The sequence below is a fragment of the Culex pipiens genome, unplaced genomic scaffold (genome assembly GCF_016801865.2).
Source record: "Culex pipiens pallens isolate TS unplaced genomic scaffold, TS_CPP_V2 Cpp_Un0003, whole genome shotgun sequence".
In the NCBI taxonomy this organism is placed as follows: Eukaryota; Metazoa; Arthropoda; class Insecta; order Diptera; family Culicidae; genus Culex; species Culex pipiens.
Window position 1 is genome coordinate 217,290 of NW_026292820.1, and position 27,041 is coordinate 244,330.

Sequence of the window (27,041 nt, forward strand, 5' to 3'; positions counted from 1 at the left end):
GCGCAGCCCAAAGAACACTTGACCGAATACTTTATACGCCTGCTACGACCTACAGTTTTGCACTTTCCGTTTTTTTTATTATTATTTTGTGTTATGTGCCATCACTGCCATCAAAAACGCTTTCTTTTGGTGGTGTGCAGAGTACAGTAGAACCACCATCTTTTCGTGTGTTGGTGCGTGGCCACACTCTCTCGAAGGGGTGGTGTCGGTCGTAGAAAATGTTATACCGCACCGTGCCGCCGCCACCACCCGCCAGTTGGCTAGGCTGGACGACGAATTATCATGTTACAGTAGAATTTGAAATACGTCACGTGTGTGGGACGTGTGCGAAACGCTGTTCCATGTGGAAACTTGAATGTGAATACTTGAAGAGTTGCGATGGTGGGGATTTTAACAGTTGTAAATCGGAGTGAAGAACTAGGCCCAGCAGATTAAACTTTGTTAAAGATTTGTAAATAGAACCAAACATGACGCACTGTTATCTTCATTTTGTATGACTTCTTTTTGAAATCAGGTCTCCACATCACTGATAAAAAAATGTCGCTATGGTTCGAAGAGCTTTTTGGCAACGATTCTCGTATGTTTGGCAGGCTTAAGCACTCGCTCATAACTCTATCTAATTTGCTGATTTTCACTATTTAAACAAATTATTTTGTGAAAATATTGGTAGATTGCTTTCTATTGGGTTATTGATAAATCGGTTATAGTTCAAAACGCTTTTTATTAGCTGCAATTGAACGTCAAAGTGCTGATATGGCAACATTAGAGGCACGGTGGAGTTAGATGCTGTTCTCCTATACCTAAATTTTTTCGGTTGTAGCAAAAAAAAAAGTACTATTCAATTCGAAATTTATCAGCAATGTCCTATCAAACTTTCAATAGCGGTACTCTATATACCTATATAAAAAATTTCGATGGTTTTGTTCGAACGCGAATCAATTCAACACGGAATGTCGGATCGAGGTGCACTTTGTTGCGTTGGGTTCGTATAAGTCCAAGGAAGGTTCATACGCCAAAAAGTAACAACTTTGGCCACTCTGGAACCGATTCCGGAAAATCTGCAGATTGTATGGGAAAAATTACGTAAAATCAAATTTTGATCACAGGACGCTGAATAAGCAAAAAAAGTTAAAAACGTCAACAAACGAAAAAGGCAGAACGAAGTTTGTCGGGTAAGGCTTGTTTAATTTAAATATTTCATCAATGCTTCCATAATATCTTAATTCATGAAAATTTCAGGCCAAACGTGCGCTTTCCTAACACGGACTTGAACATCAAGTACCCAAATGCATTAAAATTGCTCCTGAAATTGCACCTCTCCAACACAAATGCCCCCAAACGTAGCATTTGCAATATTTGTAATGGAAAATTTTATGAAAACCCATTTAAAACAATTTATCGTGCTCAGACTATTTGATAGATCAGTTTGAACAAATATTTATTACACGAACTTTATGTGGCTTTCTTATGTACGGTTTACGCGTAAAGATAGTAAAATTATAATCAGGTCGTGGTGAAACAAAAGATCTGCTACGTTCAAAGTCCTTCTCTTGCAGTAAAGATTTTATATCGACGCTGTTGTGCTAAATTTTCGCACGTCGCTCTTTGACGTTCCGAGAAAAGCGCGTTTCAATGTTTGACCTTGAATAAACAAAAACGAGAGCACGCAATGTAAATAATAACAAACACGTTTTGTTTGATTGACCATTCTGTGCATTGTCCTGAAGTTTTATTGAATTTAGTTGCTGGAATCCCGAGTTATAATTACAAATGTTTACGGTAGTCGAGCTCACACTTGTGTAAAAAGCGATCTGACCTGAAATACCTTTGCCTACTTAATACCTACTTACATCAATTTTCATGGTGTGTCAAGATAGCACGACAAGATTGAAACTGCTTTGATATGAAAAGTGACAAAAATGCACGGAGTTTATTTTCGATTTTTTGGGATCTGAGATGGCTAAAAGGTGAGGCATTGTGAGCTGCAAAAAATAGCCTCCCTAACTCAATTTACGTGCGACATGTTAGCTAATTTTAATTTTAAAGGTAGCTGTGAGAAGAAAGAAATATGAATTTTAGTCAGAATACCTGATCTTTTTATCTTTTCTGTAAACACAATGTTGAGTAAAACTTATGTTACGACCAAGACTGTGTGTTTGGTTGAATCACTTTGCACTACTGCTTTATTGATGGTTTGATTAATAAAAACAATTTTCAAAATCAGGTATCCGAAGCTTGAAACGGCGAGGCAATTGCAAACCTCTTTTTACACCCAAGCTCCCATCCACCCCGGGATTCGAACTGGCAACCCTTGGATTGTGAGTCTAACTTACCGAGACAGGACCCAGGGAGATGACCTGGAATGAGCTAACCACCTAACCTCTAGGTTTAGGCAGGGACCAAATTTTACTTCTCCATCCGACAAAAGGCGTGATTCACTAACACTACACCACCAGACCTTGCTAACCCGGTTTGATCAAAGATTATTGATCTAGCTGTGCAAGACCAATTTGCTCACCAGTTTTTTTTTTTTTGTTGGGCCTGTTGCAGGTTTGGTTTGATTTTGGGAGCGTTTTTTATTACGTAACGCAGTTGAAGGGGGGGGGGGGGGATCGGAGGCCGTGTTACGGAAAGAACTTATGGTTAGATTACGCCTCAAGTTCTTTCTTGTCATTATTAATGATTGCAGTACTTTAGAGAACCCCCGAAATGTATTACACTCACTAAAGCGGCCCGGCCTACTGCGTTGCATTAACTGCAAGAGACAGTTTCTATGAACGGAACCCACATTTCATGGAATCATCAGGGGAAGAAGAAGTGAGGACATACCGTACCAACCACTTCGAGTTATTTATAGAATATGGTGTGTAGTGTGTGTAGGGGAATCGTTGGGAAAGGGATTGTTGTATCATATAGTAAATGACCTTGTGACATTATTTCACCACTACTGATTTATTCACTCAAGGGGTGACAACCCCTAATGGCCGAGTGCCTAGAGCATCTGACTACCAATCCAAAGGTGTTAGTTCGAATCCCACCTGACCCCATGCGTTTTTTTTTGTTCATATTCAAAGTTCAATTATAGTCGAATAATTTCAAGGAGACCGGTCGGGAATCGAACCCGGAACCTTCCGCTTATGAGGCGGGGGTCGTAGCCATTAAGCCACGGGCCGGTCTTAAAAGATGATTTTTTGCGTTACGTAATAAAAGAACGCTCCCTTAGAACAAAATTATCATTTTATTTCTCGCCGATTCGGTTTAGAGGTTAGGATTTTGACAGCTCGCTAAAATGTGGGTAATGTTTGCGCTTTGTTGCTGCTTTCTCTGTTAAATGACGTCACGGTACAAAACCTAATTAGGTTTTACAGAGTGACGGCACGAGCGCACACGCACACACATTTTCGCTGAGACGCACGTGCAATAAATGCAAACAGTGCAGGCACTCTGTCAAATTACTAACCTAAAAACGATACTTTATCCACCTTAAGGTACTTGGTGCCTTCCTCACATTCATAAAAACAACGAAGTCGACGTAACACCTTATAATGTGGCCCTCTTAAACCTTGCGGTTTCGTCAACGGATCCACAGGCGTATATCGTTCTTTTTGCGACAAGACTCCGCTTCTCGGGTTTCCTAAGTGTGGCACGGAGAGAGGGCACTGAATACATTATTAACACTTAGAATTTTTGGCGTCCGCCGCGGGATTCCAAAGTGAATATAAAATTATAAAGTGAATACATTACACAGCCTCAAAAAAGTGCATAAATAAAACTCAAGTGCTCATAACATTTGATAGGGTTGTCAGATCTTCAATGTTTTAGGCTCAATTGAAAGGTCTTTCAAATACCTTTCGAAAAATGTATAGCATGACATTTTCTTACAAAAACCACCCTTTTTGCAATCTTCAGAATTGTTTTTCAGCATAACTTTTGAAGTACTTTACTAAACTTCTTTTACTTTTTTACAAGTCCCGAGATAATCGAGTGCAATTATTTTGATCAACATCCAACCACCCACATAGACATTTGCTCCGAATTTGATTCTGAGTCGTTATGTATATGTGAAATTTAAAGCCTTTCCTCATATAGGTGAAACCTTAAAAAAAAACAATCTACTTTAACGACCCCGGGTCATTTGTGGTCTCGTGATGAAACCTAATAGAGTCCTAAAGCTCTATGTTAATTTATATGTACAGCATTTGGAGGATGCCTCACCACCGGAAGGCTGCACAACGCTTATCTCACTGTTGGTGTGGTTTTTTTTTTTCATAAAATTATTTTTATTAGGTCCTTTTCGGTACCGGGACCTGGTTAGGACCGAGTCGGCTTTTGTAATTACATTTGACTTGATAATTACAGAGGATCTTGTGTGTAAATGTTAGTGGAAGGGGAGCCGATTACCCGCGGCCTACTCGGGGTTAGTAGGGAAGGGATTGATGTTAAAGACAAGGCGTGGGAAGGGAAGGGGGATTGTGTAGGGGCTGTTGGTGTGGTTGTATTAGACCCTCATCCGGATCCGGAACAATAATCCAACACGGGAGATACAATGTCTTCATCTTTTGATGAGTGTGTAATACTACCCAGGGCATAAGGGGGTTCTGGCAGGGTCCAAGCTATCCTCAGGGATGGGAAGGATCGTTAGTAAACACCTATTTAAAGTGCGCAAAGAACCCTACGTGTGGTATAGATGTTTGTAGGGAGGTTTTGGACTCAATGTTAGCAGGAGAGGTAGATCCCTAGGATACACCTCGAAAGGCGTTGCGGGTTCGTTGTAACGGTATTCCTAATTCCAGTCTAGGCTCACCAAGTCGCCATGGCCTAGTGGTTAGCATTTTTGCTTACCAATCCAAAGGACGGGGGTTCGAACCCCGCCTCTAGGTACCTTGATTTTTCATTCATATTCAGCATTGAAAATATTTCTATGTCCTTAACATTCTCGATAGGAGCAGATGGGAATCGAACCCAGAACCATTCGCTTACAAAGCGAACACCGTAACCATTCAGCCACAGCTGGGATTAATTTATATGTCAAAAAAAATCAAATCAAATTATTCACTCTACAGCATTGCCTTGGCGTTCTCGATTGCGAGATTCCTACACGAACTAGGTGTTCGAAGGCTTGATTGTTGAGGCAATTGCAAACCTCTTTTTACACCTTAGCTTCCATCCACCCCGGGATTCGAACTGACGACCTTTGGATTGTGAGTCCAACTGCCTACCAGCGACTCCACCGAGACAGGACCCAGGGAGACGACTCCTACACCTGGACTGAGCTAACGACCTAACCTTTTTAGGTTAGTCCGGGGCCAACATTTACTTCCCGTCCGACGGAAGGCGTGATCAGACAAATCTCGTCTCGAAAAATGCCACCGGGACCGTCTGGGATCAAACCCAGGCCGACTGGGTGAGAGGTAATCACGCTTACCCCTACACCACGGTCCCGGCTAATTTATATGTAGAACTGTAAAAAAACACGATATTTCTGATAAGTTTTTTTTTAATTTTAAAGCAAAAAAAATATTTACAAGACTTAGAAAAATAAGCTCAATCGTTGTGAACAATAATATCAGCAATTTAAGCCTATTTTAGGACCCAGCCGGAGTTGTTGGTTAAGCTTGTAATTCTTTACCATTTCAGTGCCCTAAACCAGCACTTTAAGAAGGAAATCCATAGCGGTCATTGTTAATTTATAAGCCTTATTTATATCACTACACGTAACATGCGGACAAGCTATTTGCAGCTGCTTGTTATTATTTTTTGCAAAAAAAAGGATGCACAAAAACTTGTCTTGGCGTAGGTTGCAACAACTGAATCACCCTATAAAAAGCCGATAAATGCCCGTTTGCAACTAACCAACCCCTCTTGGATCATAAAGTTGTGTGTAGTGCTAAATCCGGGACGTACCACACCAGCGCACATATTGAGCTGTGCGTCTGTGTCTGTACTACTCTACCCATCCAACAACATCACCCCAAAAAATAACGACCCAAGGATTGAGTTCTAGATTAAAATGTTTTGAAAATTTAGTCTAGAGTGTACTTGCATCCAGCCAGCCAGCAATGCCATCAAGTTTGGTTCCATTCCGCCATTTGCAATATCACACTCACTCACTCTCTTGCCAAGTTACAATATGCTCCTCGAGCTTAGGACAAAACATTTGGCAGCAGCCGCAGTTAGGGGGAAAGAAAGAAAGCGTGTGCTTACACTCCTATTTTCATGGGGTACAACAACAACAGATGGGCCAACCGAAAGCGAAGGGGGCGACCCGACCCCGACGACTCTGGCGAGGATCGAACATGCGCAGCAACGAATGAAACGCTTTCATCGGGGGTTCGACGAATGCACGCACGTCAGCCGGTAAACACACCGAAGTGTTGCCCAACGCTATGCGACCCTACCCTTCGAAAAAGCACATTTTGGCTGCTGCTGCTCCATGCATCCCGTACACGTTTTGCGCCAACTGTACAGATTAACAAATACTGTGACGCCCTTTTGTGTGTTTCCCTCATACTTTTCCCCCAAAAATGCGTAGTTGTGCTCGGTGTTGTGTTCCAACGCCAGATGTTTGGGGAGGAAATTCGAACGGACAGCAGTGGGAAAGATAAATGCGGGAAAAAGGACAAATGTGCAGGACAGCTTTTGCCCTCGAATATCCTTTCTGGGGCCGGTATCCTTATGCACAGCGTAGTGGAGGCCAACAGTGGGAAAAAATAACTAGAAGACCAGTGCGTCCTTTTGAGAATTTTAAAAAAAACCCATTTTCCTCGCTGACCGAGCCATAAATCACATGGACACTAATATTGAGAGCACTTACTTTCAGTATAAGGCCAGTTCGTCGCCGTCGTGCTAACTTGTCGTACGTGCATTTTGGGCCAAATTGAGTTAAGAACGCCATTTTGTGCAGCTCACAATGCCACATCTTTTGACCTTCACTGATCCCCAAAATTCGATTTCAATCCTAAGATATTCAATGAAAACCAAAAAAGCTCCGAAATTTTTTGTCACTTTTCATATGAAAGTAGTTTCAATCTTGTAGTGCTATCTTGTCACTCCCTGAAAATTGATGTAAGTGCGACAATTGGCCAAAGGGATTTCCGGTCAGGATGCGTTTGACGCACGTACAAGTTAGACTACCGCAAACATTTCTAATTATAACTCGGGACTCCAGCAACCAACTTCAACCAAACTTCGGGACAATGCACAGAATGGTCAGCCAAACAAAACGTGTTTGTTATTGTTTACATTGCATGCTTTCGTTTTTGTATATTCAAGGTCAAACAGTAAAACGCGTTTTTCTCGGAACGTCAAAATGGCGGGTGCGACATGATAGCACGACGACGTCGAGTTGAACCTCGCGGGCCATTTTGGTAATTTGCGCCATAATCGCGGGCCGCATGTGAAATATCAATGAGAATTACTAAAAAATCGCAGAATACGAATAAATTGAAAGTTTAATTTTCACAATCTATTTGGAAATGCAATTTATTGTTTTCCAATTTACAAAATTGTGACCAAATATACTTCCATAACCAACTAAAACATAGTTCATTTCATATAAATTCCATCCAATACAATTTCCTTTGCAAATAATATTGTTACTCAGTACGACACTTTTAAATTTTAACTTTTCAAATGCTTTGCAAACATATTTTGATTGGTCTATTTTTAAGCTTGAAATTTGGCTGGCTACTTTTCCCAATGAGTTTTAAATGTATTTTTGGAAATCTCATTTTCAAATTATGATCTCAAAGTACAATATTTCGGATTTTTTGAAAAAAAAAAACATTCACAGATATTTTTATTAGGCTAAAGAATCAAAATAATGTTAAATTTATTAAAAAATAAGTTTTTAATTGTAAAATAAGATAGAAATACCTTTCTCATTTTTTTTTTATTTTCCAGTTTATTTTTTATTGAGCAAAGCAGCGAAAGATTAAATTTAGATTATATTTGAAAGATTATTAGACAAATTGAATGTGCGTTAAATGTTTAGCAAAAAAAAAAAATATTATTATTTATCTGACAACTAAACGAATCACAAATCAATCCGTTTTTGTTTTTTTTTATATTTCATTATTTTTAATAAATGATTTGAATACCGGAACAACACTGAGTTTAAATTGATCAAAATGCTACAATTAAATATAAATTTGATTTTAAAGAACTAAATCTATGAAAATATTTTTTTTGAATTGGCTTGTAAATGAATAATTTTTGTATTGTTATTTTAATTTGATTGAATAATTTTTTTTTCATAGCTTATTTTTATTAGGTCCTTTTAGGTACTGCGACTAGGTTGGGACCGAGGATCAGTTTAAAATGTAATATATAATAATAACAAAAATAACTCCTCATAGGGGAACAGCATCATTAAAAGCATTTTCAACTGAAATCGAGTGATAAATAGTTCAACAAGATGTGAGCAAGCAAGTTTCTATCAAAAGTTTTGCAAAATTAGTTGTTTAAATAGTGAAAATTTGCAATTTGGACGGAATTAGGAGCGAGTGCTTAACCTGCCAAACATACGAGAATTTCCCCTACTCCGTACTTCGAGATCATTCAACTGACGAGGGTTACTTGGTCCAAGCGGGTCTTGCAGGTCTTGAACTTGCCGATGTACTCGGAGAAAATGCCCCACAGCTCAGCCGAACTGTAGAGCACCTCCCCAGCTTTCTCCTCCGTGGCTCCACCGTCTCGGAAGCCACCTTGACTACTTCCTGCGGGTCGAGGGCGATCGGGCGGTTTCGGACTCGACACTAGAACCGGTGGGACGCTACCTATCCCGGCTTGGTTACCATTGTTGTTCTCCACCAGCGGGCTAAACTTGTTGTTGAGGAGCTGTTCCTCGTTGCCATTTCCGACGTCGGCTCCGTCGTCACTTGTCTTCCGCGTTCCGACAACGTTGCCTTCCTCACATTAATATAGTTTTTTTTTTTGGGTATAATAAAAATTGTCCAACCTATACAAATCATCTCTACATATAATTTCATATAATCATAACTATCGATAGAGCTATTAGATTGTTGATTTCATAAGATTACGCATCCAAGGATGTGTCACATGATTGATCAGGACATCATTTTTATCAAAATATCTGATATCCGTTTTTTTTTTTTCAAAAAGTGTATAATTAACACTTAACCATTACCATCATTGCCATGATTTTTCGTTCAAAGATATAAATTTTGCGTCGCTATCGATATTTTGACAAAATTCCTTCTACAAGTTGTTTAGAATAGTGCCCTACACATACTGATTCCTTTTGGTAACGATTATCCCATTCCTTTCAAAGTTATGGAAATCGTCAGTAATCAATGATTGCCAACTAGGACGTCAATGATTGTACCACAAAATTATATAAATTTTGAAACACATTTGATTTAGACCAAAAATTCTTTCAGTGGCTTCGAGAAGGCAACAGCCGGCACATGCTGATTCATTTTGGTGCAGAAATTCGTTAAATTGAATTCAATACAGAGAATTTTAGAGTGATGATCAATTTTCTTCGAAAGTGATCAATGGCTTCACCTTAAGTGCTAAAAACTTTTGATAGGGTTGTCAGTTTTTCGATGTTTTAGACTCATTTGAATGGTCTTTCAATTATCTTTTTAACGACGGGTCGCATGATGGAACCGGACATCATTTTCAAAGAAATATCTGAGTTTCGGGCTCTAGAAAGAGTACAACAAACTCTAAAATTACTCATAACTGTCAATAAGGTGATCAGATCTTCGATGTTTTACGCTCATTTGAAATGTCTTTTAATTATCAAACTAACGACGGGTTGCATGATAGACCCGGGCATTATTTTCATCGAAATATCTGAGATCCGGCCTCCAAAAAGTGCATAAAAAAACTTAAGGGCTAATAACTTTTGATAGGGTTGTCAGATCTTCAATATTTTGGACTCGTTAGATAAGTCTTATATACCTTTTTAAAAAAGTATATAATGACGGATTATCTTACAAAAACCACCCATTTTACAATCTTCCGGACTATAGTTAAAATCGTTTTATTTGCATAACTTTTGAAGTACTTAACCAAACATCACAATTTTCAATAGCGACTTATAGGACTCCAAGACGGATCGAATGAGACCAAAACGGTCCAAATCGGTTCAGCCAGTGCCGAGATAATCCAGTGCAATTTTTTTTGATCAACATCACACCACACACACAGACATTTGCTCAGAATTTGATTCTGAGTCGATATGTATACATGAAGGTGGGTCTATGAGGTAAAACTAAGAAGTTCGTTTTCTGAGTGATTTTATAGCCTTTCCTCAGTAAGGTAGGCACGTTCCCGTCATGCTATAGATTTTAAAAGACCTTTCCAACGCGTCCAAGACATTGAAGATCTGACAACCCTATCAAAAGTTATAAGCACTTAAGTGTTATTTATGCATTTTTTGGACGCCGGACCTCAGATATTTTGATGAAAACGTTGTCCGGATCTCTCATGCGACTTGTCGTTGGATAGGTAATCGAAAGACCTTTCCAACGAGTTCAATAGATTGCAGATCTGACAACCCTATCAAAAGTTATAAGCACTTAAGTGTTAATATGAACTTTTAAGAGGTCGGATCTCAGATATTTTGATGAAAACGTTGTCCGGATCTATCATGCGATCTATCGTTGGATAGGTAATCAAAAGACCTTTCCAACGCGTTCAAGACATTGAAGATCTGACAACCCTATCAAAAGTTATAAGCATTTAAGTGTTATTTATGAACCTTTTAGAGGCCGGATCTCATATATTTCGATGAAAACGTTGTCTGGATCTATCATGCGACTTGTCGTTGGATAGGTAATCGAAAGACCTTTCTAACGAGTTCAATAGATTGCAAATCTGACAACCTTATCAAAAGTTATAAGCACATAAGAGCCCTGAATTATGAAGATCTTACTACCCAATCTGATGGTATGAATCAAGTTGATAGAACACTGAAAGGTCCGTCCTTTTGTATCTATTTTGGATAGCATTACTCTCTAAATGTGAGGAAGGCACCAACTACCTAAGGGTAGATTAAGTAACGTTTTCCTTCAGTAGATTTACTCGATCCTTAAGCACCCGCAAAATTCTGTTCCCAAATTTTCATCAAAGTGTCCACGTGGTTTGTGGATGGTCCCTTACATTTAATGTATTAATTTAAATTTGAATTTGAAATTTTGCAGGAGGATAGGATGTCCACAGAATCCAATGTGATGTTAAGAAGTGTTGGATACTTTGCTGGTATTGATTTTAGTGTCAACAAGCCTTACCCGACAAACTTTGTTTTGCCTTTTTTCGTTTGTTGACGTTTTTTGATTTTTTGCCTATTCAGCCTCCTGTGATCAAAATATGATTTTACGTACCGTAAACTGAAGTGACTTTAATAGCCCGGGGTGACTTTGATAGGTTTTTCATCAAATGCCCGTCAAATTAATATCCAAACATTAATTAGAATTTTGAGTATGTTGGCATTAAGGGATAGCTTATTATCGAGTTAGTTAGCGTAAGAACCTTCCTTGGGCTTATACGAACCCAAGCACCTCGATCCGACGCTCCGTATTGAACTGATTCGCGTTCGAATAAAACCGTCGAAATTTGTTATATATATAGATTTGTTTTAATTATTTTCAAACAATATAATGTTGAAAATAATTTAAACAAATTTTAACTAAAATCAATACCAGCAAAGTATCCAAGGCGTCATCCATAAAGTACGTACGCTCTTAGGGGGGGAGGGGGGGTCACCGTAGGTGTGACAAGATGTGACGAAGGGGGAGGGGGGGTTTGCGAGACTGTGACGTCACGCCATGTTTTTTTTATGATTGCATAATATTAATTCGAAATGAGAAAAATGATAAAAATCCTCTTTTCTAAAATTGTTTGCTTACTATTATTTATTTACTATTATTTAGAAGTATCGCATTAGAATTGATTATATAGCGACATATTTTTTTTTTGTTCAGTTGGAACTTTAATATTTTGCAAATTCTTGCTCGATAAAAATAAATGCTTTAAAAGCAGGGTGTTCATGAGAAAACTGGTATAGATGGTTTGAAGTTATTAGATACAAAGCTGTGAAAAAAAGTTCTCAAGATTTTTTAATATTTGAATATTAAACCAGGTCTTCTACTTTTAAAAAAATACAAAACTGTTTTTTTTATATCGCATTGTTTATTCTAAAAAATGAATAATAAGACAACTTATTTTTTATTAATATTAAAATTGGCAAAAAAAACCCAAAATTATGAGAGTTTAAAGAAATAGAAACTATAAAAAATTCCATCGAAAACAAGGGGGGGGCTGGCAAAATGTGACGTACTTTATGAGGGGGGGTTCAACCTTGCGTGACAAAGTGTGACATAGGGGGAGGGGGGGTTGATTTTGTCCGATTTTTGCGTGACATACTTTATGGATGACGCCCAACACTTCTTAACATCAAATTGGGTTCTGTGGACAACCTACGATCCTCCTGCAAAATTTCAAATTTAAATTAATACATTAAATGTAAGGGACCATCCACAAACCACGTGGACGATACTAAAAAATCTTCAGTTTTCGATTTTCGTATTTTTTAAAAAAGCAAAATTTAAACATCAATAAAAATATTTATGTTTTTCATACTAAAAAATCGTCAGTTTTTGATTTTTGTATTTTTTTTAAAGCAAAATTTAAAAATCGGTCTTAGTCATGCACACGGGATATGTCTTGGGAGTGTTCACCTCAAATTTCAGTCAATTTGATACATCCCATCTCGAGATATCGTGGCACCCGTAAATCAACTCGGTGTTTAGAGAAAACCGAACAGAAAGTTTGACAGTCCGCTTTGCGCATGGCAAAATTGTGAACTTAAATCGTCTCTTACTCAGTTCAGTCTCGAATTATCTTCATGAAACTTTCTGAAGTGATTGAAAATCATCTTATTAGAGCATTTAGTAAATTTTCTGAAGTATGAAATTTTGAAATTTTCTACCCCTTAAGACTTATAAACAATGTTGTTGATTTACCTTGGAATATTTTGTTTAAATGTTTTCAAACAAAATTTGTTTTATTAATTTTGCTTTGATAACTTTTAAATATCTCTTTTGATACAAAATGAATAAAACAAACGTTTTATAATGTAACATTAGTTCTTAGATGGAGTCTTTCACTAATGGGGCAATACTGTCAATGATGGTTCTAAATCCAGTGTCCAGAAATAGTAAATTGAAATGAAAAATAATCACTATATATAAAACGCTTCTACAAACAACACAAAGAAAACAGTTTTTTGATTGCTACATTCAGGATCAAGATTTGAATGTTTTTTTTTTTTTTTTCTAAAACAAAGATGGCCGATCGGGAATAAAAAAAATCAAAATCAGTTGTTTTTTCAATTTTATTCTTTGCAACTACAGTACTGGATTATCGGAAGCCTCGATTATCCAAAGTTTGATTATCCGAAGGTTTGTATGAGACCTCGAATAATCGAATCACTAACAAAAAAAAATCTTTATTTTTTTCTTATTTTTTAATTTTTTTATGTTTTTCAAATCAAAGTCTAGTTCTACGACTCTATTTTAGTCAAATTTGAATAGTTGTTTGCCTAGTAAATAACAAAATGCATTTTTTTTTCAATGTTTCGTTCCCGCCATATTGGCCGCCATCTTTGATTTAAAAATTCTAAATCACTTAAGAGTAGTTTAGGGGTCACACTCGACAATCAAAAATAAGACAACGAAAAAAAAAATCGTAATTCGATTATCCTAAGTGAAATTTTTCCGAGGTCTTCGGATAATCGAGTCTAGACTGTATTAATATTCTTTTTTTTCAATTAGTGTTTTTTTAATTTAACAGTACATTTGCAATTCAGAGATTTGGTGAACCTTTCAACTGAGATCAATTCATAAGCCTTTACAGTGAGGGTGCATATTTCTATGTTTAGATTTTGGTAGCTGAGTGCTCTTTTAGGGGTGTATTAATATCAAAAATAAAATTTAAGAAATTTCTAAAATACAATTTTTAGAATAAATGTTGCCTTAACGTTTCTTTCAGCATAAGGATTAATAATTTAAATCATTTTCAGCTTCAAAAATGTTATTAAAAAATTCCCTGCCCGCCATCGTTTCTGAAATTTGGCCCGCAGAGCCAAATGGTCAACGACGTTAATTTAACGTGCTCCATTCGCGTTCACGTTTATGTTAACGTTTAACGATTCCGTAACGCTAAACGTTGTTAATTTGAACGTTTAACAGCACTGCAAAAAGATGTTTAAAAAATCAGGCCTTGAAGGGTTAAGCGATTTTTTTCACCGATTTCGGTAAAAAAAATCAATAAGTGAGCATTATTAATTGATATACATGTACATAGAATGAATGTTTGTTTTTTATTGTAAAGCACTCTTCACATAAAAAATACACTTGAAATTATCCGCTAGTGACCGGAGTTGTTATTAAAAAAACAAGTTTTCGCGAGCAATGTTAGCAATTTACAAGCATTGAGCTCCATTAATATTTCCCTCATGTTTTCGGCTTGACCCTGATGGGGTCTTGTTTTTTTTGGGCTGCCCAATCGCCCTACAAAACCACACACATCATCATCCGCAATGGACAACCTACACGACTTGGAACGTTTTTGGGCCTGCTGTAGTGTGGTCAAACCGGTCATAAATACATTAATAATTATGTTCAGTTCTGAACTTCACCCAACGAGTATCAGCTAGTGTGTGTGTGTGTGTGTGTGTGTGTGTGCATATTTATAAACTCGGAAGCACACATATACAACGACACAGGCACGCCAGCACTTACACAAATGCATTAACTAGGAAAACGAATGTCATTACAAGTAAAAATACAATTGTGGCCGATTTTCCTAAAATGAACAAAGCCAGCATAAAACAAAATGGCGGATGTTCATCGTCCGGAATTTTCAATCGCAAATTTTCCATCGACGCATTACGATTTGCAGCCTGAAAACTGAAATTTCGCAACAAGTTTCGCCAACTCCAATTAAGCACAAATTTCACTAATTTGATTTTTCACGTTTATCCGAACTTGTAGTAAGCCATATTGATTCTTGGCCACTTTACCATCTCAAGGTGTTAAAAAGTGAAATTTACAATGCAAATATCAATCACTTGACCGAATCGGAAAGCTTTTCACTTCACACTAATCTAGTAGGCTGAAGAAAACTTACCTTATGAATTAGCACAGTCTTCATTTAATATCACAAATTAAATACTAACTCAACTCAGCAAATTTGACCAACTCACTAACGGCGTGTTCCCTTGTCAAACACAGACTGATCGAAAAGTCGAAAAGAAAATGGAATGAACCCTTCGAAAGAAAACGAAAAGAGAAAACAAGATAAGAATCCAGCAAAGAGAAACAGAGAGCGCAAATGAGCCAACACGGATATTCAAGATTACAAAGATCTTTGTTAAAAATAACGCATAACGCATCAGCCAAAAATGGGTATACATACACTGAAGCTAAAAATTACACCAAAAAGTGTAGAATCCAACCATTTTCGAACAAGACCACGCTTGAACCATCGCGCCGTGTAAACAGCCCGGAACACATTGGCAGAAACGCATCCAATGTGTAAATTTGGATTCGGCAGTGGCCCCCTGGTGGCAATAATGGAAAGCTCTTGGAATATTGTGCTGCCACCTGTTGTTGAATAGACAAAAGTTGTTTTCTTAAGTTTTCATTTAAAAAAAAAATATTAAATTTTTAAAACGTTTATTTAGAAAAAAAAACATTAGTGCTAGAATTTTGAACTAATCACGAGACGCACGCCTCCAATACGCTTTCGAAGTTGAGCCACCTGGTTCGTCGCCGGATGGTTTGATGAAAGGCACAGTGCAGATTCTGGTGGGGACGGCCATTTGACGCGGAAGGAATCTACTGTGCTGGCAGCACATCCGCAGCCCACGGCAGCATGGCTCCGGTTGTCATAGTCGGTACTGTTGGGTCCAGAAAGTCGAACACCTGGTTTGGTTTCGGGCAACTAAGTAATTAACTTCCCGAAGGTTGCCCCCGAAGCGCGCGTGTTCAGGGCAGTCAATAATGACCAGGTACCAGATTCCAGCAGCGACTGCTTGTTGTGGTCGCGTCGGAACGGACGATTCTAAGGGCTACGGGTTGATAGCTCCCAGAAGACGCGGAGGTGTGGTCCTAAGTGAAACATTCAAGTTTTATCTCATTGTTTTTTTTTTGTATATTTTTGCAGATCAACTTACCATCAACGTGTACGTCATCAGGTTGAAATACGCCGTCAGCTTTATCCTGCCGTGAACTCTGACCGGAGCAAGCTCAGCAAAAGGGGCATGTTCGTTTACAGGTTGAGTTGCGCTGGCATGCTCGGTGGTTTAAGATCCTACGATGGAACGAGAGCGCCACAAGCAAGTACCTTGCGACGTTCCGTAAGTGAGCTCTAGCACTTCTGTCTTAGTTCTGGTCTCGCCAACGGCACTTAAAAACTGCTTGTAGTGTCCCCAGTCTGAAAGTAGCAAAAAATATGGAAAAACTTTCATAAGAACTAAACCAACTCAAACCTGCCTTGCTCCCGAATTGTCCCGCATCGGATAAGTTCTCCGAAGCTACCGGGTATTCCTTGTCGTTGGCGTCGTCTGTCGTTTTGATCGCGTCGGTCTACTCATCATCGCAGATTGAATCAAACACCTCATTCGACTGGACGGGATGGTTCGGTGCTCACGCGAATCGCGTTCCCGCACTCTAGGAAAACAACGCCGGCCGCGTCCGCGTCCATGTCGACGCGGATTTGGCACTGGTTGTCAACGATTAGTGAATGCAGCGTGTCGAGGACTTCCGTCGGCCAGGTGTTGCCTTCTTTGGGGCGACGTTCGTGAGGCGGTAGCTGTTCATCTGGATGGGGACGCGCCCGCAGTTGACGTTCTTGCGCAAATCTGCAATATCCACCTCTTCGATGTTGCCGTAGTCGATGAACTGGACCTTGTAGCGGCGACAGCTGATGGCTTTGCGGACGATCGCGCGGTAGAACTTGTTGTCCTGGTGGAACTTGGCTATGCACGGTTCGTTGTCCGAGTAGAACTTGTCGGTGGCGCTGTCGTCTTCCTACTGCTGTAGATCAGGTTTTTCATCCTTCATGTCCACGTCCACGTCAATCCTTCTTGTCAAAGGATTGATGGTAACGCTGGAGTTCTTCTTCGACGGAGGCCGTCTCCGCCAGGGGCTTAAACTTCTCCTTGAGGTGGACTTAGCCGTACTGACCAAGCCGGAGACGACGCCTTGACATTTTACTCGGTCATGCCCTACATGATGACAGGTGACAGGGATGGCGCCGTGAACGCTGGGTCCGTGCAGCGAGATGGATAAGCGCTTGAACTTGTCGCACGTTACCTTGAACGTGTCAAAAGCCGACGAACTCCACGTCTGATAATTTTCAATGGGACCAACCCACGCCACCCTCACAACCACAACCGTCCCCTCATCATCTTCCTCCGGAATGACCTCCTTAATGACCTCCTTGATGCGCTCGACGACCGCCGATTCGGACCCACTCGACACGGCGAATCCCTCCTTCACCATCGACCCGTTGACGCAAATGTCGTGCCGCTTCATGACAATCTCGTAGGAGCTCTCCTCCAGCAGTCGGTCCCCGACAAACGCTTAAAAACGTACAACACGCTGGCCGTCCGGTTAAAGTACTGCTTGGCTTCGTCCGTCCACCGCGGTGCACCGGTAGCCGTGCTGCTTGAACGGTTGCACGTGCATCAACGTAGAAGGCCGGCTCGACGCACAGCGCCTGCGGCAGGTAGCGAATGTCCTGCCAGGGCACATACGTTCGTTTGATGGTTAGTTCCACACTGATTGCCGCACTCAGAGCTGTCAAAGTGATTCTTTGAAAAAAAACTCGCGCTAGTTCCGCACGAGTTTCGCCGCCATCTTGGAACTGAAACTCTAGTGCAGCACTCGATATTTTTTCAGTTTCATGCGAGTTCCACGCACACTGACAAATGACGTTCGATTGAACCAAAACTGACACCGACGAGTGCGGCACTCAGTGCCGCACCGGCTGTTCAAACGAACGTACCAATAGAATCTGAGTTAAACTTTTAATCTTGAATCCTAAAATCGTATGCCTTTCTGCCGATCAAAGAACAAAATCGATTATTTCTCATGATTTCCTGCATCAATCTTCATGAAACTGGTTGCAAAAGACGAGAAAAATTTATTGCTTCAAAATAATGATCAATTTTTGGGCGCGCAAAAATTTGTGAACTTTTTCTTTAAAAAACATGTTTTGGAACACGAAAAAATGAGCTTCCCGATATATATCAATGAAATAAATAGTTATATAGTTGATAACAAGTGTGTTAACGTATATTCAACAATTTTTATTGATTTTTGACAGACTTTCTTGTCAAATAGTTCAAATTACTATCTTTTACTAAATTTACAATTTTCTCATCGTAAAATCAAACAAATATTGGAAAGTTATACACCAAACTGTTGGACATAATTTTTCTCATCCGAATTGAGGTTTTGCAGCGCGACTGCGTTTCAAATGTACACGCAAACGAGAAATCCGTGAGGGTGGCCTTCCCGAGTCGAATTGAACGGGACAACGCTCAAATCGTACGGAAATCCCTCACGCTCAAAACAAACTTTGTAGTTCACACATACCATTACAAGAAAAGCTTTCAATTTTATTTAGCAAACACCATACACTCACGCGCAGTTGCATCTAACAAGTCGGTGATGAGTTGATGTATGCGTGCGTGCTTGTTTCAGTCAATCATCACATTCATCTATCAGGGAGGTGGAAGATAGACATGACTCAAACCAATTGCTTAATTGTTTAATTGTTTAATTGTTTAATTGTTTAATTGTCTAATTGTTTAATTGTTTAATTGTTTAATTGTTTAATTGTTTAATTGTTTAATTGTTTAATTGTTTAATTGTTTAATTGTTTAATTGTTTAATTGTTTAATTGTTTAATTGTTTAATTGTTTAATTGTTTAATTGTTTAATTGTTTAATTGTTTAATTGTTTAATTGTTTAATTGTTTAATTGTTTAATTGTTTAATTGTTTAATTGTTTAATTGTTTAATTGTTTAATTGTTTAATTGTTTAATTGTTTAATTGTTTAATTGTTTAATTGTTTAATTGTTTAATTGTTTAATTGTTTAATTGTTTAATTGTTTAATTGTTTAATTGTTTAATTGTTTAATTGTTTAATTGTTTAATTGTTTAATTGTTTAATTGTTTAATTGTTTAATTGTTTAATTGTTTAATTGTTTAATTGTTTAATTGGGCTTAAAGATGACTTGTGCGCGTGGGGCCCCGTGGGCCAGAGCTTTCATGCGTGGACTGGGAGTAGTGCGGAAGTGATTTAGATGTCACTGGAAAGCCGGAGGGCTGGATTTGTTTTCCTGCTTGTTGGCCGATTCCAACGAGGAGGCCAGCATCCACGCCAGCATCTCACCGGAATAAACCGAAGCTGAACTTGGTGAGTTCGTTTCATGTTGTTTGTTTAGTGAGTGGGACTGTGTGAGTGAGATTGGAATGAACGGAAGAAGCTTCGGCAGTGTTTGACATTTGTGGATCATGTGGATCCTAAACGATCCACAGAAGTGTTGCCATATGGCGAAAATGCAACCCGGCTGCAGATTTTTTTAGGATTAAACAGAAATGTGTGTTTTAAAGAATGCTAAAGGTTGCAGTTAGTCACATTTGATCACGCGCGGTTAGGCTGGTACAAATATTTTTAAAAGTTTTTGTCACCCCCCCCCCCCCCCCTTCAAAATTGGCCCAAAAAATCAGGGGGCAAAAAAAATATTTTTACAATAAACTTCAAAATTTCAATGAAAATTCAAGTGCAACCAGCTGAAATCAAATTAAAATACATTCTCCTGCGTTTAAAATCATTTTTAGCATGTTTGGGTTTATTAAAAAATCTTAAGGTTTTTTGAAAATTTTCGATGCAAAATCTTTTTTTTTCGATACAATTTTTGTTTTTGTCAGATCTTAGATTTTTTGAAAACTAATGATTGCAAAACAACTGAACTAGTGTAAAATGCATTTTAAAACACTTTTTTCATTTAAATGTGAAGACTATGGCTTGTTATTTAAATTTTTATATTTTTTTATTTATTTGCCCCCCCCCTTGACCTCGGCCAGGGCCGAGGGACAAAAACTTTTTTAATTATTTGCATCGGCCTTATATGTACGGTTTTAAATAACTTTTCTATAAGTAGTATGGAATTCAATTAGTTTCGGGGTTTTTGCTTTTTTTTTTTGTTATCTAGGCTTTTCGCAATTTTCAAACCCGTTGTAGCATTAGCATAAAAATTGAAAGTTGCTGATCTTCAAATCGAGGAAGCATCAATGTGTGTGTGAGTGAGTGAGTGATTGTATATTTTTCAGCTAATAATAATAATTTAATTATTGTATTTATTTGAAGAAAATAATTTAAATATGCTGATTAATCCCATTACACTAAAAATAAATGATAACTAAGTATGCTTTTTGAATCGGTCGTTTTAATGAAACATCTAAATCCTACATTCAAAATAAAACAAATGGGTAAATAATGAATGTTTACTCCTTATCGCTGTAAGAGTTTAAAATCAAAATATCAATTATGAGTTAAATCATTTACCACCTCGAATTTCGCTTAAACATATAATAATTTAAAGGAAAATATAAACTTCTCTCTACTCTTACAGTTGATAGAATGAGTTTAACAACATGTTAAAACTGTGATTAATCAACATTGCTTTTACCTGAGAAAATGGTTGGTTTAGAAATACGACAGTCAATTTAATCATGCACGGCTTCGTCGCGTTGTTTCTGCCGTGGTTTAAAATATGAAAAATATAAATCATGCATCTTTAACACTATACAATCACAAGTATAAGTTTAATAATAAAAAAAACTAACTCTACTTGATTCGCCCGCAATACCTTTCGGGGTATATCCTAGGGTTCTACCTCTCCTACTAAAATTGAGTCCAAAACCTCCCTACAAACATCTATACCACTAAGGTGACGTAGGGGTCCCTGCGCACTTTAGATAGGTGTTTACTAACATTCCTTCATTTCCCCGAGGATAGCTTGGACCCGGCGTGGACCCCCTTATGCCCTGGGCTGTATTACACACTCATCAAAAGATGAAGACATGGTATCTCCCGTGTTGGATTATTGTTCCGGATGAGGGTCTAACACAACCAGACCAAACAGTGGGATAAGCGTTGTGGAGCCTTCCGGTGGTGGGGCGTCCTCCAAATGCTAATGCTAATGCTAATGCTAATTGTTTAATTGTTTAATTGTTTAATTGTTTAATTGTTTAATTGTTTAATTGTTTAATTGTTTAATTGTTTAATTGTTTAATTGTTTAATTGTTTAATTGTTTAATTGTTTAATTGTTTAATTGTTTAATTGTTTAATTGTTTAATTGTTTAATTGTTTAATTGTTTAATTGTTTAATTGTTTAATTGTTTAATTGTTTAATTGTTTAATTGTTTAATTGTTTAATTGTTTAATTGTTTAATTGTTTAATTGTTTAATTGTTTAATTGTTTAATTGTTTAATTGTTTAATTGTTTAATTGTTTAATTGTTTAATTGTTTAATTGTTTAATTGTTTAATTGTTTAATTGTTTAATTGTTTAATTGTTTAATTGTTTAATTGTTTAATTGTTTAATTGTTTAATTGTTTAATTGTTTAATTGTTTAATTGTTTAATTGTTTAATTGTTTAATTGTTTAATTGTTTAATTGTTTAATTGTTTAATTGTTTAATTGTTTAATTGTTTAATTGTTTAATTGTTTAATTGTTTAATTGTTTAATTGTTTAATTGTTTAATTGTTTAATTGTTTAATTGTTTAATTGTTTAATTGTTTAATTGTTTAATTGTTTAATTGTTTAATTGTTTAATTGTTTAATTGTTTAATTGTTTAATTGTTTAATTGTTTAATTGTTTAATTGTTTAATTGTTTAATTGTTTAATTGTTTAATTGTTTAATTGTTTAATTGTTTAATTGTTTAATTGTTTAATTGTTTAATTGTTTAATTGTTTAATTGTTTAATTGTTTAATTGTTTAATTGTTTAATTGTTTAATTGTTTAATTGTTTAATTGTTTAATTGTTTAATTGTTTAATTGTTTAATTGTTTAATTGTTTAATTGTTTAATTGTTTAATTGTTTAATTGTTTAATTGTTTAATTGTTTAATTGTTTAATTGTTTAATTGTTTAATTGTTTAATTGTTTAATTGTTTAATTGTTTAATTGTTTAATTGTTTAATTGTTTAATTGTTTAATTGTTTAATTGTTTAATTGTTTAATTGTTTAATTGTTTAATTGTTTAATTGTTTAATTGTTTAATTGTTTAATTGTTTAATTGTTTAATTGTTTAATTGTTTAATTGTTTAATTGTTTAATTGTTTAATTGTTTAATTGTTTAATTGTTTAATTGTTTAATTGTTTAATTGTTTAATTGTTTAATTGTTTAATTGTTTAATTGTTTAATTGTTTAATTGTTTAATTGTTTAATTGTTTAATTGTTTAATTGTTTAATTGTTTAATTGTTTAATTGTTTAATTGTTTAATTGTTTAATTGTTTAATTGTTTAATTGTTTAATTGTTTAATTGTTTAATTGTTTAATTGTTTAATTGTTTAATTGTTTAATTGTTTAATTGTTTAATTGTTTAATTGTTTAATTGTTTAATTGTTTAATTGTTTAATTGTTTAATTGTTTAATTGTTTAATTGTTTAATTGTTTAATTGTTTAATTGTTTAATTGTTTAATTGTTTAATTGTTTAATTGTTTAATTGTTTAATTGTTTAATTGTTTAATTGTTTAATTGTTTAATTGTTTAATTGTTTAATTGTTTAATTGTTTAATTGTTTAATTGTTTAATTGTTTAATTGTTTAATTGTTTAATTGTTTAATTGTTTAATTGTTTAATTGTTTAATTGTTTAATTGTTTAATTGTTTAATTGTTTAATTGTTTAATTGTTTAATTGTTTAATTGTTTAATTGTTTAATTGTTTAATTGTTTAATTGTTTAATTGTTTAATTGTTTAATTGTTTAATTGTTTAATTGTTTAATTGTTTAATTGTTTAATTGTTTAATTGTTTAATTGTTTAATTGTTTAATTGTTTAATAGTTTAATTGTTTAATTGTTTTAATTGTTTAATTGTTTAATTGTTTAATTGTTTAATTGTTTAATTGTTTAATTGTTTAATTGTTTAATTGTTTAATTGTTTAATTGTTTAATGTTTAAATTGTTTAATTGTTTAATTGTTTAATTGTTTAATTGTTTAATTGTTTAATTGTTTAATTGTTTAATTGTTTAATTGTTTAATTGTTTAATTGTTTAATTGTTTAATTGTTTAATTGTTTAATTGTTTAATTGTTTAATTGTTTAATTGTTTAATTGTTTAATTGTTTAATTGTTTAATTGTTTAATTGTTTAATTGTTTAATTGTTTAATTGTTTAATTGTTTAATTGTTTAATTGTTTAATTGTTTATACCTATAGGTGGCGCCAAAATGAGGTTACTTGCCTAAAATCGTATGCTTTTCTGCCGATCAAAGAACAAAATCGATTATTTCTCATGATTCCCTGCATCAATATTCATGAAACTGGTTGCAAAAGACGAGAAAAAAATTTTGCTTTAAAATAATGAACATAAATTTTTGGGCGCGCAAAAATTTGTGAACTTTTTCTTTAAAAAACATGTTTTGGAACACGACAAAATGAGTTTCCCGATATATACCAATGAAATTAATAGTTATATACACAGAAAAAAATATGTAAATTTACACAGCACGTAATTACTGTTTCTTATGTTAACTCACTCAATGTAATGTTGAAATATGATGTAAAGAGTAAAAAGTCATGGAATTTACTCCAATGTAAATCTAAATCTAATGTAAATCATGAATCTAATGGAAACGTTGAGCATGGAAACTCAAATCTGATGAATTTCTACCCGTGTTCGGCTTCCTGTAAAGTCCTATTTAATGTAAATCATATATCAAATGTATTTCTGCCAAACGTTGACTTCAAAACTACCCGAACTAGAAATAGGGAGTTTGGGGTAATATGGACAGTGGGGGTAATTTGGACACCCCTTTAAAAATCACTTTTTCTTCGGATATAAAGTGAAAATGGCAATTTAAGTGATAAGGCTAGTACTAGTAATGGCCTAGGAGTATGGACAAACCAAAAAAGTTGGAATAGGTTAAGTAGTTTTGGTATAATATGTAAAAGTTTCCAAAGGCCGGTTGGCACTGCCTTAAATTCTAATATTTGAAGGTTAGGAAATAAGGTTTTGCAGGGGTTATATGGCAAAAAAGTGGACATTTTTTGTTTAAGGGGGTTGCTTGGACGATGCCTGAGATATGTACGTATAAAAATTGTGCATTTTATCCATTTTTATCATCAAAAATTGCAATTTATGATAGAATATGCTATGGGGGTAATTTGGACATGGCTTGTGGGGTAATTTGGACATACCTGAAAGTCTACCTGTCAGGCAACAAAAATGTAACTTTCATGGTTGGATGAGTTTTTAGAGCTATTTAGATAAATTTAGAGGGATTTAATATGTCAAAACAATCAAAAAGGAATGTGAGCAATGAGAACTTTCACAAAACCCCTATTTTTTAATTTAGATAAATTTATTCCAATATTCGAATTGATGAAAATCTGATTACTGTACATTTGGCGTTCAACAAGACTCTAATGTTGATTGCTTTTAATTAATTTCTTTGACATTTCTAATTTCTATGCTGGTTTACAATAATATTTAAATTTGAAGGGCTACAGAATGTAAAATTAAAAAAAAATGATATTTTCAGGCTAATTCTATATACAGATTGATTTATATAAACATAAACGATACCTTAATCACTAAAAACTATACTTGTGCCTAATCCAGAATCAATGTTTAAATCATTTCAGTATTAATGATTAAATTATGTATACTACACTGAACTATTTGTTATCTTCCTATTGAATTATAGTTCTATCACAAAATCATTATTTAAACCTTTGATGAAATATTGTGAGCAAAACAACACTTCAAAATATAAAGCAATTACAAAACCAGGTTGAAGGATAAAAAACATGCTCAAAAAATCAAATGTTAAACTTATTCTTCAACATGTGTCCAAATTACCCCACAAAAGGTGTTCATATTACCCCACAAGGTATGTCCATATTACCCCACAAGGCATGTCCAAATTACCCCACAAGGCATGTCCAAATTACCCCATAGGGGTGTTCATATTACCCCCACACAAAAATGTGGGGGTAATTTGGACACCTTTTAATTTTTGCGATAAAAATGGGTTTTTCATCAAAATTTATCGAAATGAATGACATTTTTCCATCAAATATGGTCTCTATTATCCTCTGGTGTCATCCACATTCCTTTAAAATATCCATACAGCCCGTGACAGAGCAATTTCCTTAGGGTGTCCAAATTACCCCACACTCCCCTAGTTATATTTGGTTCTCTTTCTATCGCTCTCATATTTCGCTTGCCCACTGCCTGAGCCTCGACCTGAACAAGTTGATGCTCGTTTATAAAATGCGAAGATGGCTCAGTCGGCAGCGGGTAGCAGCAGTAACACCGAACATCCTACCCGTCGTCCGTTCGATTCCAGTCCAGCGTTATTCCACTTGGCTGTCGACGAGAAAGCGTCCCCTACCTGTGAAACAACTTTTTAAAATCCGAATTTCCTTTTGCTGCCCGTTTCAATCATTTTAAAATAGAACATAGGCCACACCCTTTTCCTACTGCAATCCAAGTCGAGCTTCTCATTCCCATTGGCCAATCAGAATTAGTTGAATTGAACTAATGTAAATTCCAAAACTAATGTAAATTCCAAAACTAATGTAAATTTTCAAAACTAATGTAAATTTCCAATGAATCTAATGTAAATTTCCAATGAACCTCATGTAAATATACATCATTTATCATGATACCTTTTGGTACATGATAAATAATGTAAATTTACAGGAATATTTTTTTTTGTGTAGTTGGGGTTTTTTTTGATTTGTGATGAATCCTATTCAGTTGGAATCATGCATCCTCGAAAATCCCACGCTATAGAGCAGTTCTCTACGGAATCGGTCTTTTTTCTTTAATTTTAATTTTTGTATTTTTTTATCCGGCTGAAACTTTTTTGGTGCCTTCGGTATGCCCAAAGAAGCCATTTTGCATCATTAGTTTGTCCATATAATTTTCCATACAAATTTGGCAGCTGTCCATACAAAAATGATATGTAAAAATTCAATAATCTGTATCTTTTGAAGGAATTTTTTGATCGATTTGGTGTCTTCGGCAAAGTTGTAGGTATGGATATGGACTACACTGAAAAAAAATGATACACGGTAAAAAAATTTTGGTGATTTTTTATTTAACTTTTTGTCACAAAAACTTGATTTGCAAAAAAACACTATTTTTAATTTTTTGATATGTTTTAGAGGACATAAAATGCCAACTTTTCAGAAATTTCCAGAATGGGCAAAAAATCTTTGACCGAGTTATGAATTTTTGAATCAATACAGATTTTTTCAAAAAATCGAAATATTGGTCGAAAAAAAATTTCAACTTCATTTTTCGATGTAAAATCGAATTTGCAATCAAAAAGTACTTTAGTGAAATTTTGATAAAGTGCACCGTTTTCAAGTTATAACCATTTTTAGGTAACTTTTTTGAAAATAGTCGCAGTTTTTCATTTTTTTAAATTAGTGCCCATGTTTGCCCACTTTTGAAAAAAATATTTTTGAAAAGCTGAGAAAGTTCTCTATATTTTGCTTTATTGAACTTTGTTGATACGACCCATAGTTGCTGAGATATTGCCATGCAAAGGTTAAAAAACAGGAAAATTGATGTTTTCTAAGTCTCACCCAAACAACCCACCATTTTCTAATGTCGATATCTCAGCAACTATAAATCCGATTCACAATTTTAAAATATGAAACATTCGTGAAATTTTCCGATCTTTTCGAAAAAAATATTTTCAAAACTTTAAAATCAAGACTAACATTTCAAACGGGCCAAACAT

The 27,041-nt window shown here is 35.5% G+C and overlaps 1 protein-coding gene and 1 long non-coding RNA gene across 3 annotated transcripts in view; both read right to left on the reverse strand.

The window, feature by feature from the left end:
* The window catches only part of LOC120429225 (longitudinals lacking protein, isoforms F/I/K/T-like), a 63,377-nt gene extending 48,056 nt beyond the window's left edge, over window positions 1–15,321 (reverse strand). For both annotated transcript variants that reach the window (XM_039594437.2, XM_039594439.2), the window contains exon 1: window positions 15,163–15,321. The gene's annotated coding sequence lies outside the window, so the exon portion shown is untranslated. The remainder of the gene's footprint in view (window positions 1–15,162) is intronic.
* Window positions 15,322–15,717: 396 nt separating this feature from the next.
* Window positions 15,718–18,840, reverse strand: LOC128093706 (uncharacterized). The gene is made up of 3 exons (XR_008212691.1): window positions 16,526–18,840; window positions 16,211–16,470; window positions 15,718–16,145 (listed from the first exon to the last, which is right to left on the reverse strand). It is a non-coding gene; the product is annotated as an uncharacterized LOC128093706 (long non-coding RNA).
* Window positions 18,841–27,041: the final 8,201 nt, after the last annotated feature.